The sequence below is a fragment of the Dama dama genome, chromosome 9 (genome assembly GCF_033118175.1).
Source record: "Dama dama isolate Ldn47 chromosome 9, ASM3311817v1, whole genome shotgun sequence".
Lineage (NCBI taxonomy): Eukaryota > Metazoa > Chordata > Mammalia > Artiodactyla > Cervidae > Dama > Dama dama.
In genome coordinates this window covers 53866888-53874695 of record NC_083689.1, presented here as the reverse complement: position 1 = coordinate 53874695, position 7808 = coordinate 53866888, and the positions used below count along the sequence as shown (strand labels likewise).

At 53.4% G+C, this 7808-nt stretch overlaps 1 protein-coding gene across 1 annotated transcript in view; it reads right to left on the bottom strand.

Annotated features, from left to right (window-relative positions):
- Positions 1–356: 356 nt before the first annotated feature.
- Positions 357–7808, bottom strand: part of CYSTM1 (cysteine rich transmembrane module containing 1) — a 70308-nt gene continuing 62856 nt past the window's right edge. The window contains exon 2 of the transcript XR_009694174.1: positions 357–492. The gene's annotated coding sequence lies outside the window, so the exon portion shown is untranslated. The remainder of the gene's footprint in view (positions 493–7808) is intronic.

The window sequence follows — 7808 nt, the reverse complement described above, 5'->3', positions numbered from 1 at the left end:
ATAACTGAGACAGTTGAGGCTTAGACAAATTTATTGAAACATACAGGATGTGAGCAGAGAAATCATTCAGTGGTATATTACATCAAACTTGAATATAATTTTAAAATTATAAATATATATTTTATAACTAAGCCTTTGGCCAAAAAAATAAAGAGGAAAGTCATTTAGCACATTTGTGAAAGGCCAATAAGAATGGATTTGAACATTAAAAAGATCAAGTCACTGAATTAAACAGCAGCAACCCCTGCTAATCTAGAATCCCACTGTGTTGAAGGTAGAAATGTCTGTGCAGAGCTAGTCATTGATTTCAGCAATCAGAAGAGGCGGGGCAGGCACACTCGTGCGCAGTGGCGGCAGAGCTGGCAGGACAGGAGAGCCGGGCTGGTCAGGTGAGCATGTCCCAGAGACAGCAGCAACAGAGGGCCGTCCAGCAGGCTGTGAGGCAGGTGGATGTGCCCAGGTCATCCCTTCTTTGGTCTTCCACCACGTACACTGGAGGGGGAAGGGGACAGAGGGTGAGGATGAACTCTAACAGTAACTTAACAGGAAACCCCAGGCCCTACAGGGCCAGCACCTCCCACCCGGACAGCAGCCAGAGCCACTGAGCAGACCTTGTGATGAGCGCGGGAAGGCAGCTTAGGACTGTCCCTGTCCTGCTAAGGACAGTCATCCCCGCAGGAGGGCTGCACAGGGGAACCTCCACAGTGGCCTCACACCATGCCAGCCTGAGTTAAGAAAGGAATGTCCGTTGTGCTCTGGCCCGAATTGGCTAACCCTACTGGGTTTATAAACCAGGGAGCACTCTGTTCCGAATCTTACAGGGGAACTGGGGGCGGGGGGAGCTTCCTCAGATATACCTAAGCCATCTCCCAAGAGCAAGAGGGTAACTATAAAGGGGCTTTAGGCTTTAAAAGATTAATCAGGAATCTTGTTTTTTTCATACCTGACCAATGCAGAATGTGCTCCAGCCTCTAAACTTTTGCACAAAGCAATGGAAGGCAGGATGAAAACCTGGGCAAGTGGGAGGGTATGGCCGGAGCTTGGTACTCTTGTGTTTCCTCTGAATGGGGTAGGAACTTTAAGCCCTGTGAGGGCTAAGTGCTCTATTAAGAGATATCAGTGCTAAACAATCCCCAGATCAAGAAAGACCCCCAGCTGCCCTTTACTCATCAACTGACTTGTGGCTGACATCAACCTCACTTCTTGTTAGAATATCTGATGGTTGACCGTGGCCTCAGAGGATCTGCAGACACTTTTAAGAAAATCTCAAAACAGCCACCATCATCAAACTGAGTTATAAAAGCAGTAAGGATCTTAAATTTTTTTGCAAGTTCATGAATACATGAATCTTTAAGTTAAACCAATCCTTGGGCAATCGTCTTTCAGTTCTATTTTTGTGCATCTGTTTTTATACCTCCTCGCTTGGCAGCTCCTCTCTCTGGAGCCTGGTGTAGTAGCTAGAACACGCTGGGTAGTGTGAACTTGTCCAAGTTCTGTTGTATCAGCTGCCCTCCCCAGAGATCGCCCTTTCCCTCCTCTCACGGCACAGGTCTTATCTCATCTGGCCCCACTCAGCGACACAGGAAAAGCTGTTCAGGGTCTGGGAGACAAGACTCACCACCAGGGGAGCCTAGTCAAGAAGAAGACAGCCTGATAAGGCACATGACCTGATTTAGTCCTAACAGTAACTATGTGGTGGATGTTCCCATTTCACAGGTAAGGAACTCAAGGCTCAGAGAGGTCAGGTGTCTTGGTCAAGCACAGCAACAGCCAGAGCAGGAATGTGAGTCCAGGCCCCAACTAAGACAGCAAAGGGACCAGGAGGAGCACAGTAGTGAATGGGCTCCAGGACCGTCCTCTCTCACCAGCCAGCGCCCACCCAACTCTGGGGTCACCAGAGCAGGAAAGCACAGGCAGGGTGCCACCTGCCATTTCTGCCCAGATGACCGACCCAGGTTCCCAGCCTCCCCTGATCCTGCATGGGTAGCGCTGGACCAGGAAACCCAGGGCACAGTTGGCTGTGGATTCCCTTACCTAATCCCTTGTTGCATTCTCCTTGTCGGTGGACTGGCTCTGCTGCCCCTAGGACAGAAAGGCTCCCTCCCCTGCATAAGCAGCCTGTTGGACCCAGGGCTGGGCTTCTGGGTGCTGGGCCCTGCAGTCTCTCTCAAGCTGCCTTTATGGAGGTGCTCACTCCGTGCCCCAGTTCCGTGCTGAGGGCCTTCACAGCCCCACGGCCACTCCCAGCCCTTCCTCCTGTCAGAACCACTGCCCCACAGGTAGCTTCATCAGGAAAACAAAGATGTCTCCGTCTTGCTTCCTCTGTCACCTTCCTCCTCTAGTCCACATTTGTCCTAGCCAGGGCTTATTTCACATGACGTCCTCCACAGCCTGGTGCAGTGGAGACTCTGAGCTGATCACCCCCAGACAGTGGTTACAGAGGTTAGAAATAGTCAGTCTGGCTAAAAAAAAAAAACAGAACTTCAAGCCCAAGGGCTGCATCAGCCTTGATGGGGGTAGTTAGTACTGTACCTACCTTAGAAACCCGGTCAGTTATTTCCTGGAGCACCAAGTCTTCCAAAGCCCTTATTATGACTTTTTCCTTTGCATTAGCTGAGGACAGAACCTATCCCCCCAGCCTGTAGAGAAGATGGGGAGGGTGGACGAGTCTGTGTGGTCAAGTCGGTCTGGAGGTAGGTGTGAAGTGTTTGCCTTGCTTTTCTCCCCATCACCAAAGCAGGGATGACAGGCAGAAGAAAGCTCTGAGGAAGACCTCACAGCACCCACTGTGGGCCCAGAAACTGCGTGTTTTATACCCGAATCTTCTGGGGGGCTGCCGCACTGTGCTGCGGGGCTGTGGGCCCAGGGCCCCGCCCCACCGCGGGGCTTCTGCCCCTCTGCCAGCTGTCCCCATCCCTGCCCTGCAGTGGTGAGCCCCCCTTTCCCCCGGGAGCTCCCATACTGCCCTAGCTCAGCAGTCAGGATGCAGCCGTGCGGCAGCCAGGACAGCCTCCCTGGGTACCTTAAGTCAGGGCACTGTACATACACCACAGCTTCGCGGGCCGTACTGGTTACCCAGCAGGAGCTGGGGCGCAGAGGATTCTAACGCAGGTGTTTCCACAGCCAGGCCACATGAGCCTTACTGGCAACGGGCCTGTACTGGCAAGCTGAGCATGGGGGTGGGGGTGGCAGGACCATGGTTATGTAAGATGTTAAACATTAAGGGAGGCTGGATCAAAAGTATACAGCAACTGTACTATTTCTGACTCATCTGTAAATCTACAATTATTCAAAAATTTAAAAATTTTTTTTTTTTCTTTTAAAGGAAGGAACAATGGAGAGGGATCAAAAGTGCAGTGGGAGCAGTCAGTGCCCAGTGAGGGGCAGAGGGTCTGGTGTCTGCAGGGGCTGCTCACACAGAGCTCCTACCTAGGAGTCCAGTGCCCCCTGGTGGCCAGCCTGGGCGCCAGCTCCTGCTGATGCAGGCAGGCCTTTACAGATGGGCACACACACACACCAGCCAAAAGGCTCACCGTCCCATTTGCTGTGTAGTGTCCCAGGAGTCAAGGCCACCTTATTCAGCCTGTGCCCTGGTCCCAGGGAAGGGATTGGACAGACTCTCAATTTCCAGAAGACTATGGCTGAGTTGGAGAGCAGATCCAGGGGTTCTTTCACCAGCTTGTCTGCCTTGCCCCGACACAGCCCTTTGGTACCGACCTTCAGTGTCCTCGGCCCCATTCCAGGGGTGGGGCCTGCAGAGGGGCAAAGTTGCCACGTGAAAGCAGGTGCAAAAGACAGCGTGAGTAGTGGTGGTGTCGGGGTTGGGGGGATGTAGAGGGAAGGTTGTGTGAGCATGTGTGTGACTTGGAGGCCCAGCCTAGGTCAGAAAGGCCCAGGGGAGCTGAGCAGACTCTGGCAGAGGATCCTTATCCACTGTCTTGCCTCAGCTGGAAGCAGAGAAGATGGATGCAAGATGCTTGGAGGCATGCAGCCCCCTGGGCCCAGCTGCCTGCTCACCAAGCCCTGGGGTCTTCTCCAGGACCACCAGCCACACCAACCAGCAGTCCCAAATTCTAGGGCTACAGTGTACACCCAGGGGGTGGGTGTTCACATGGGCTACTCAGAACCATGGTTCTGGGCAGGCAGTGGGCAAGCAGGGCTCCAGGCCACACAGGGACCCGGGTAGGAATGTAAGTGGAGACTGTCTTAGCCAAAGGCTCCAGTTCTCAGTCAGCCCCATCCTGGAATCTGAAACCTTGATTTGCTCAACTCAGACATTTTAAATGATTAATCAAGGACTTTGAAGTGGTAATTGAGCCTTAGTAGGCCCTTCGTTCTTATGCCTGCAGTCCCAGCCCAGGAAGGTAGTAAGGAGAAGCAAATACAACAGACCGGGGCCTCCCAGAGAGTTTTGACGTCTGGGGCCTCCTTGGTCTAGAAACTAAGGAAGCTGCACCTTCGCCGCTTGTGCAGGCTCAGACCAGTGGTGGGCACCCCATGCTGCTCCTTGACTGCTGAGACCACCACAGCCCAGCACCTACCCAGGAGTGCCCCCGGCGGAGATGACAGCTCTGCCGGAGGTAGGCGGCCTGTGGTCAGTGTTGAGCTGTCTTCACCCCATCTTCTAAACCAGCATCCAGAACAACATAAGAAGGCCACGAGGTATCAGAGGATGCCGAACAGCCCTCCTACTGCTCAGACCAAGAGGGAAAAATCTTAATGCATCTGAGGAATAAGTACAATCTCAAGACGGCCCCAGGACAGCTCCTGCGCCTTCCGAGAAGCCAGAGGACACACTGCTGGCTGAGGATGCACTTGAGCTGTCCTTGGGTGCGCACGTGTGGTGGGACCATTTTTTACTCAGCACAAGGGCTGCACCCGGGAGAGGAGCTGTCCTAAAGGCAGTGCCACCCTGCCGCCCGCTCTGAAGGCTGTGAGCACCAGGTAAAGGCGCTGGGGGGGACGGGTGCCGCAGGGGATGAAGGGTGGCCAGGAGTAGTAGAGGCAGTCACGGGAGTGTAGTTTTCATTGGAGTCTGGAGGTTAAGAGCAGGAGAGGTGAGGCGTAGCTTCCTCCTTCCTCTTCCTCCACAGGCAGGAGGGGTGTGGGGCTGGAGCACCGGCACAGCCTCGGTCCTCCCGCGCTCTGTGACAGCACCTGCCCTCCCGGGCCTCACTGCCTGCCCTGCTCCTTCCGCCACTTCACCGTGTCTCCTGCGCCTCTGTCCGTCTCCTCGCCTCAGTGTCCCAAGACACCTACTAGGCACCGCAGTCTGGGAGCTGGCCCTCCAGTTCATCCGTCCACCCACGTACCTACTGCCTGCCACCCCACTGAGCAGTCAGCCAGCCCAGCGTCACTGTCAGACGCTGAGTGCCAGGTGGTGGTGTGGGTTGGTCTGGAAAGGGTGAGAGTCTGCTGACTGTGTGGGTCCCTGTCACGAGATCTCCAGAGGTGCAGCTACCACCATCCTCCGAGGAGGAGCTGCTGGACAAAACCCAGCAGCCATCATGGCCAAGCCTTCTGGGGGTCTAGGGGACCCCAGCCTGCCTCAGCCAGAGCACCCAGAGGAGGGTGGGCCCCAGCCGCCCCTTCCCTGGGCTCAGTCACAGGCCAGCTTGTACTTTCGCCCTGTCCAACACAGTCAGTCCTATGAATAGCAGACCTGATGGTAAAATTTTTTCATAAACTACAAAAAGGTAAGTACATGTGGACATCTCACACCAGTCTGGTAAGTAAGACTGGACTGCTAGCACCTCCTGTGACCCTATACTTGGGCTAGACCTGCCGGGGCCACTGGGACAGAGGTGGTTGTGGATACGGGGACAGTTGAGAACATCCCAGATGCCAGAATTGCAAATGAAACTGCCTTGGAGATCACGTCGCAGTCATTTTTGGTAAGAAAAGGATCCTGAGCTCAGAAGGGAGGTGGCAGCTGAGGTTGCACGGTGAGTTGACGGTAGGTCCTGGCCTGTCCCCAGCGCTCCTGGCCCAGTGCTGTCTGCACATCAAGGTTAGGTTCACTTCAGATCAGACAGCAGGCTGCCAGCAGGTGACCCGAAACACAGACTGTGGAGAAGTGAAAGGCCTCTCCTCCACTGCCCCATTCTCCCTTGAAATCCAAGGCCTGTGTGCGAGCAAGATCTAGGCCTCACCCTCCTCCACAGCGTGTCCCAAAGAATCAGAGCAGAATGGCCCTGGCCCAGCAACAGTCAGCCTGGAGACGAGTGAGTTCCAGGGTCCCTCCTGGCAGCCATTCGGCCCAGAACAAGGCACTTCTTGGGGGCATGCGGGGGGAGGGGTACTTGGACTGTCCCCCTGAAGAAATCTACTTCAGACTTTCCTTGGGCCCCCACCACTTGAGTTACTTTATTCTCTGAGGGCAACAGTCACACACACAGGCTCTCTGCAGGGCACTGCACCAGTGACAGTCACAGCGTCCCCAGGCCCCAGCCTTCTGGCCGGCGAAGTGGGGAGGGGCATGGTGCCTAAGAGCCTACGTTTTGTGACAGAAACATAAAAGTAAAATGTTTGGCCTGGGGCCTGACACAGAGTGAAGGAGGGAGGACTTATAATAAATGGGAACCACAGTGTGATGACATCCTACAGAAAGAAGATCACCGAAGTCTTTTTTCTTATTCTTAGTCTGTGTGCAGGGAGGGGCTCCTCCCACCAGTCCATATTCAGGTTGGGATTCGTACAGGTAGCACTAAATCACAGGATGACAAAGCAGAGGAATGGGCTGTCCACGTGAAGAACAGCTGCTCAGAGAGAAAAGGGAAGGAAAAGACAACCCAGGAAGAAGCTAGGGGCTGTGTGTGTGTTGCAGGGGCTAGGAAGGCTGAATACAAACAACTTTAGTTGTTGAGGCCCCTCAAGAGAATAGAGGGTGAAATATTTAGAAACATCCCATTTCTCGAGATAAAGGGAGTAAGGAGACCCTCATACATACACAGGTGAGCATCTGCCTGAATGTGATGAGTCTGTGGCTATCGCTAAGACAATGCACACACTAAGGGCTGCAGGAGAACATAACACGAAAGAGAACAGTCAACAAAGGATGTACACATTAAAAAAGAACATACTGAAGAGAAGGTGTTTCTCCTTACTCCTTAAAATTAAAGCTAATCCAATGTGATCAATTCAAAACTCAAAACCTCAAATTCCAGCAGAGCAGGTAGTGGTCTTGTTTATTCAAAGAGACCTGAATTTTCTGGGGATAAGAGTGTATTTAGAGAAACAGCTTTCTCCAATCTGTTTTTCGGTCTAGGAAATGTACAGAAATCGGGTAAAGGAGCTGATACACACTCCACAGTCATAAAATACTCAAGTGAATGGACCATCCTCCTCCCACCTCCCAGATGGAGATGCTGCATAAGGCAAGGAGGTTGCTAAGGAGCCTGAACAGGGCATGTGAGTGAGAACACACGAGTGCTGTCCCTCTTCCTCCGATGGGACGCAGGGCTGGAAGCTGCCAGTTTGGGTGCACACGGTGGAGACCCAGCAGTGCTCACTACCCGTCAGTAGGGCCAGGCTGTTAGTTCTACAAGTGAGGAGACAGGATCTCACTCCACTTACACAACACACAAAAAATAAGGGCTTCCTTTCTTCCCTGTACCAACAGAAGAGGTTAGGACCAGGGCCCACAGAACTGAGCTGAGAGGCCCTGGCTCTGTTCTGCCGTAGCTGGGTGACTTCGGGTTAAGTCACTTGACATCTTGGAGCCCCTGCATGCTCCTCAATGGGAAGGAAAGATAGCAGGGGAAGCTGCTGCCTTAAGAGGCCATGTGAAAATGTAATGTGGACAAAGG